Source organism: Gorilla gorilla, chromosome 5 (assembly GCF_029281585.2).
Source record: "Gorilla gorilla gorilla isolate KB3781 chromosome 5, NHGRI_mGorGor1-v2.1_pri, whole genome shotgun sequence".
Classification (NCBI taxonomy): domain Eukaryota; kingdom Metazoa; phylum Chordata; class Mammalia; order Primates; family Hominidae; genus Gorilla; species Gorilla gorilla.
In genome coordinates, this window is record NC_073229.2 from 191,515,931 (window position 1) to 191,523,123 (window position 7,193).

At 45.3% G+C, this 7,193-nt stretch overlaps 1 long non-coding RNA gene across 1 annotated transcript; it reads right to left on the reverse strand.

Moving 5' to 3' along the window:
• Nucleotides 1-1,075: 1,075 nt before the first annotated feature.
• LOC134758689 (uncharacterized) lies at nucleotides 1,076-6,655 on the reverse strand. The gene is made up of 3 exons (XR_010134135.1): nucleotides 6,606-6,655; nucleotides 2,757-2,946; nucleotides 1,076-2,145 (listed from the first exon to the last, which is right to left on the reverse strand). It is a non-coding gene; the product is annotated as an uncharacterized lncRNA (long non-coding RNA).
• Nucleotides 6,656-7,193: the final 538 nt, after the last annotated feature.

Below are 7,193 nucleotides of genomic sequence, written 5' to 3' on the forward strand. Positions count from 1 at the left end.
GCCTTTAGCTTTCACGCTGCCTTAATTATTCCTGAGCTCAGGCTGGGCTAGCTTTGGGAGATAAATAGTTTGTAATTGAAATGATAATAGCCCTTCCCCAAAGCTCAACGACCTTTGTAAAGCTAATGAGAGACCACCAGGCTAGGGGAGGGGAGGAGCCTGAATTCTGCCAAGGTGTAGATATGAGTGATTGTGGAGGTCACAAGGTGTGCAACTTCGCCAGTTACTCCTCAGGTAACATCACTGTGGAGAACCTAAGATTGTCCTTTTGAGATATTGTTTTAAGTTTTTCTGCATGTGTGACACAGATGCCTCCACCTGGCTCCATTTGGATCGGAGCCTCAACCCGGCAACAGCTCCTGTGACCCCACCCAGAAGTGACTGACTACACAAGAGGACCCTTTCCCACATGCCTATGACTGCACCCCCCAGGCAGCAGCAAGCCCCCGTGGCCTAGCTACCCCACCCCTTCCCAGCAAACTACCTTTGAAAAACCCGTCACCTCTGAGCTTTCCGTGAGACTGATTTGAGGAATAACTCTGTCTCTCGCATGGCGTCGGGGGCCTTGTGTCAATTAAACTCTTTTTACTGCAATGCCATGGTCTTCGCGCAGTGAGCAGGAGGAACCCACAAGCCAGTTACATGGATAGTTGGGAATAAAATGATTTTAGCAGCCTCATAATATTTCTACCATGTGAAGACAGTCAAAGAAATGAGTTACTAATGAAATCAGCATTTCATGTATAAGAAGTCATTTTGAACATAATTATATTGTTACAGAAAAAATTTTAGTCCTACAAAATAAAATTTTAATGAAAGTTGAATAATTGTATTGGGACTCCAACACTGTTGAAACATGAAATGTGCAAATGTGCTTGTTAGTTTTTTACTAACTTTTTTTTTTTCAGTTTTTTTTTTCAGTTTTATTTCAACAGGGTTAACATAAACATAGTGTTTTAAACTTAAAATGATGGAAAACCCCTACGTAGATCTTCCAACGTGGACATTCCAACAGGAAGCTATAAAGAGAAGTAAAAGTGACAGCACATTATCAGTGAAAAATAAGACTAGGTTTAAAAAGGTGAGTTCTTGTTATGTTTATTGCCACTGGAGAATTTGATTTAAGACATCAGAAAATTGCATTATATTTTTGGTGTAACATGGATACTTTAAACAATATTTTGTTCATTCATTTGCTTGTTCATTCAACTAAACGTATTGAATAGCTCCTCCATGCAAGCACCTCTCCGGCCCTGGGGGTGCAGCGGGGTGTGAAGCAGAGACCCTCTGTCCATGGAGCCACATTCCGCCGGGACCCACAGTCCGTGAGCGTGGAGGCAGGAGCACTGGGAACAGCTAGCTGGCTGGGGCCTTCTCAATAGGGAATGTCTTAGGCAGTATTTTAAGGACACCTATGGGTATAGAGAACATACTGGGAAAAGGAAAGACACAGTATTTTTCTTAGAACTTGAAGAAATTTCCGTAATTGTTTTTTGGAAGAAGAAGTAAAAGTATGGAACACCATCATTTAAAATGAGATACTAAAGTGTACTCTTCAGTTATAAAAATTAAAACACTCTCATCATGATGCAGAAATAGGAAGATCCATGGAAGAGAAGAAAAAAGCAAATAAAGTTGAGGATGTGGAATATGATAAAGGTGCCTCCAAGTACTTCGTACTTCTGTTTTAAAGAATGTTTTCTGCACATTGTTTTCTGTTCCACAATACAGAATTACAGACGCTCTTCCAGGTGGCAGACCCGAGTCAGCCAGGAACTGTCAACCTGGAGATGAAGTGCCTCGCTGGGTGGCTTGCGCGTCATGTGTGATGAGGGAAGTGCCCCTGCTGTCACTCAGTCATGAATTCCTGTGCGTGGTGGGTTCCAGCAGTCAGCCAGAGGCTATCATCAAACTTGTTTTGCTTTGTATTAAATTAAACTCACTAGAAACAGTGCAAGGTCAGGAAAGGCAGTTATCAAGGCCTTCGACCTCTAAGACTTTACATTTGCTGTGAGTAGACTTTAGCATGCCAGGAGAAGTTTCTCATCAAAACCCAGCTTCCATCAGCAAAGACAGGAGGAAGCCAAGTCAGGACCAGAGCCCCCTCTCTCCCGTAGACGGAGGATACATTCAGGAACTCAGTACCTGGAGGAGAGGTGAGCAGGGGGTTAGCAATGATATGGTTTGGGTTTGTGTTCCCGCCCAAATCTCATGTCGAACTGTAATCCCCAATGTTGGAGGAGGGGCCTGGTAGGAGATGATTGGATCATGGGGGCAGATTTCCCCTTTGGTGCTGTTCTCATGATAATTGTCATAGTACAGTCTCTTCCTCTCTCTCACTATGCACTGACTTCTCAGGCACCTGGGACCACGTCTCATACTCGTCTTTAAGCCTTGCAATGGCTGCACAGTGCTAGGCACTGGAGGTTGTTGATTAGTTTACAGTTAATGAATTAGAAAATAATAAGGAACAGAATAGAAACATGTTGCATTAAGCTTTTACTTTCACTGATGACTCAAAAGTCCCATGATTTTGTAGTATTTCAAGACTAATATTATGAGCATTAGTTTTCATTTTTATTGCAACTATTTAGTTCTGTCTAACAGAGCTCTGACTGGATAAGTATCAGGTCACAGAATATTTACCACAGGTTCATATGATGCAGTAAACCTGTGTCTTTCATGGGGGCTTTTAGCTAAAGCAGCAATTAGAGGTATCTGTCAGATGAACCCCTTAGCTAATTGTTAAGCTGTACCTGACGTCTCCCATGAAGACAAGCAGTCAGATCCTGATGTCTCCCAAGATGACAAGCAGTCAGATCCTGAAATCCATGACTGGTGACTTGTGAAATTCTAGTGGATATTCTGCAATGACGTGCCATGAGCCTCTGTCGTTTCACCTCACCATCATGCCGCAAATTAGTATTCACAGCTGAGAGTTTAGACCTAGAAGGGGCAATAAAATTAAGTTCAAATACTGTATTAAGGGACTTGCCCCAGATTACATAATTCTTTTGTGTAAAGGCCAAATTATACAAATCCTCAGATTCTGAGGTCGGAGTTTCTTTTCCTATAACATGTTTCTTCAAACATAGCTGTATCCACATTTCATATCAAGCAGATCCAGGAAAAATGATGAATAATCAGATAGCATGATATGAACACAAGGTCATGAGCAATAAAGGGTTCCAATAGAGCTATTAGGAAGAGCATGATGCTCACGAGCAGTAGGAACATTGTTCTATGTATTTATTGGCCTTGTAACTGTGGTTAGAAGTGGTAGGAATCCACAGAGATATACCTACAGAAAGATTTGAAAGAAATAAAACTCCCAGCCTCAGTGTGGTATCATCCCACCCTCAGTATCACTATCTCAATCTTGACCTTCATACACATATCAAGAAACTTTCCACTTCTTGAAATACAAGAACTTTCAGATATTAAAAATGTTTTCAAGATTCTCTCTCCTCTGTGGCCTCTTCAGCATTGGTATTGGAAGTCATGGGTTGATGTTATCTGGCTGAGGGGCTTATCTAGAAATGTCTGCTGACCCCAGGTCCCTTTAGGTCTAAGTTAGCTTCTTCCCCTGTCCGTACTCAGTCTCAGCTGGTCACTGACTATGTGATATCCTTTCTAATCACTTGGTCCTACTGCAAAAACAAAATAACACAACATAGAGTAAATACATTATCGGGATGGCTAGCAATCATTGGACATTTTTCTCTGTTCATTATCTTGAAGAGCATAATGTACTCCCCCAATTCATTTTAAACAAAAAAACTTTAGAATGTAATTAATGGAAGCACTCACTGTTGTGGATTGAGTAGTTTTTATATGTTGCCTTACCACCTTGCTTAAAGGGGCAATGTCTTTCCTTATTCTCAATTTTTACAAAATATTGTACAGAGAAAATGCTTGAAAAGTGTGTAATCCCAGCACTTAAGAGGCTGAGGCAGGTGGATCACTTGAGTCCAGAAGTTTGAGACCAGCTAGTGCAACATAGCGAGACCTGTCTCTACAAAAAATTCAAAAATTAGCTGGGTGTGGTGGTGTGAACCTGTAGTTCTAGCTATTAGGGAGGCTGAGATGGGAGGATTGCTTGAGCCTAAGAGGTCAAGGTTGCAGTGAGCCGAGATAGCACCACTGCACTCCAGCCTGGGCAACAGAGCAAAACCCTGTCTCGCAAGAAAAAAAAAAACGAGTGTGTCACTTATGACATTCAGACTCAGTTCATAAAATCCAAAAGAAACGTGGAGTTTGGGGAGTGCTAAAATGCACCACTGAGGGAACAACTAGAAAATGAGTAGAAAATCCTTCTCTTTTTGTTCTATCATTGTACGCTACAGCTACTGGTGATAGTATTAAGGCATATTTTACAATTCATATTTGGATTCGATCACAGGGCTCATCCTCTCTTATCTCCACCTCTCACAAGTTTTACCGTAAGAGTTTTGTGGTAGTTTGAGGAACTCAACACAGCTGCAAGTGTCCCGCTGGAATCTCCTATGATCTGTGTCACTTGAGGCACAGGGTGAGCGCGCGTCATTCCTTGGGTGACACGCACCCCGTCCTCACTTAGTATTCCGACATTTAGTCATCCACGAATTCGCTCAGCTGCCTCCAGTGGGGTGGGTTCCAGTCTCAATGGCATCTCACTAGTTCCCCCTCACATTGCTCATTTGCAGCGATGACATTTACAAAAGGTGATTTCTTTTGTCAGGGGTCTGTACCACTATCGAAGTAGTCCTTTGAACCAGAAATTTAAACAGCTAAGCTACTTTAAAAAGTATCTGCTGCTACTCCAAGCAGCCAACTCTGGAACTGGCTTCTGATTTTAAAAGATGAGTGAAAGATGTGTTGTGCTTTCCTCTGCAGAATGTTCAAACCAGAAGGCCCCTGGAAGACTGTGCCTGAAACGCGGCTAAGGCACCACCAGGCTGAACAGCAAACGGGGGCCTTACCAGAGAGCAGGGAAGGGCCCCATAGTCCAAACGCCCAGGAGGCTCCGACCTGACCCGCGGCCATGAGTGTTTGCTGCAGGACGAGAATCTGGGGAAGACGCAGCGAAGAAAATGGCCTGGCCAGGCCGGGAAGAGCAGCCCACAGAGACCCGCAGCACAGAGAGGGATGCGGGGAGCCTGCCCTGGGAGCCACCCCGGCTGAGGCTCAGGAGGGGAGCTGCGAAGCCTGAAACCCATCGATGATGGCTGGTGATGAAAACATGTGGGTGGACCTGCTTTGATGGCGAGATGGACAGGTCTGAGCTCACACATCCTCGGGGTAACAAATAAAACTCTGTGGAAAGGGACATGAGACACTGGGCCCTCATTCCCCAACTTGTAGAGATGACTGAGAAAAGCTTCCAGAAACTCGAGGACATCACAACTTCCAGCTGGGTCAAACTCAGGGTGCTGTGAGGCCTGGGCAGAGAGACCCCCAGGGTTTCCCAGGGATGGCGGAGTCTCTGGAGGAAGGAGACACCATGAAGATGGGGATGGAAGCTGCCTGCCCCATGGAGAGGGGAGGGGGCCGGCCACTCTCACCCCTCGAACAAAAACCGGGCGGAACCTGAGAGGAGCACAGAAACGAACACAACCCTCACACACCTCAGGACGCACACACAACCCTCACACACCTCAGGACACACACACAACACCTCACACACCTCAGGACACACACACAACCCTCACACACCTCAGGACACACACACAACACCACACACCTCAGGACACACACACAACTCTCACACACCTCAGGACACACACATAACACCTCACACACCTCAGGACACACAACTCTCACACACCTCAGGACACACACAACTTTCACACACCTCAGGACACACACAACCTCTCACACACCTCAGGACACACACAAACCTCACACACCTCAGGACACACACACAACCCTCACACACCTCAAGACACACACATAACCCTCACACACCTCAGGACACACACATAACACCTCACACACCTCAGGACACACAACCCTCACACACCTCAGGACACACATAACTTTCACACACCTCAGGACACACAACCCTCACATACCTCAGGACATACACAACCTCTCACACACCTCAGGACACACACACAACCCTCACACACCTCAGGAAACACACAACTCTCACATACCTCAAGAAACACACAACCCTCACACACCTCAGGACACACACACAACCCTCACACACCTCAGGACACACACATAACCCCTCACACACCTCAGGAAACACACACAACCCTCACACACCTCAGGACACACACACAACCCTCACACACCTCAGGACACACACACAACACCTCACACACCTCAGGACACACACACAACCCTCACACACCTCAGGAAACACACACAACCCTCACACACCTCAGGACACACACACAACTGTCACACACCTCAGGACACACACACAACCGTCACACACCTCAGGACACACACACAACACCTCACACACCTCAGGACACACACACAACTCTCACACACCTCAGGACACACACATAACCCCTCACACACCTCAGGACACACACACAACCCTCACACACCTCAGGACACATATACAGCCTCTCACACATCTCAGGACACACACACAGCCCCTCACACACCTCAGGACCCACATTCCCACGGTTAGAATGACGTGCAGGGACAAAAGTGCCTCGTATCCTCTTTGTGGTAGTTTCTTCATTCATTCCAGACATCGGTGTTTACTGCCTATTGCATGCGAATTGCTTGTGGAACTATCCGTGACACACAGCACAAGCAGCCTCAGGGGAGCCCCAGGTGTGCTCTCCACAGGCAGCACCGTGGATGAGAAGGACGGCCAGGGCTTAACAGGAACATGGACTCTCGCTTGCTCCTCAATCTCTTCTCTATCACAAAAATCACACGACAATTCAGATGGAGATGCATTTTGTGAAATGATGAAAATTTGAATCCTGTCTCCTATTTAAACTCACATATATTATTTTCCCTTCATAAAAATGTTTTTTCTAGTAAATAATTTGACATCCAAAGAGATTTTATATTTCTTCAAGAATGTATGCTCAGAGAAATGAGCTCTTACTACACGTTGGGTATTGAAGACTTGATATTAAACACATAGTTTTTGTCAATGGGGAGGAGCAGTTTGGCTGTCTCCAGTGTCCTTTGTGGATGGATGGACTCCACTGACAATGAGCTCCTATGTTAGAATT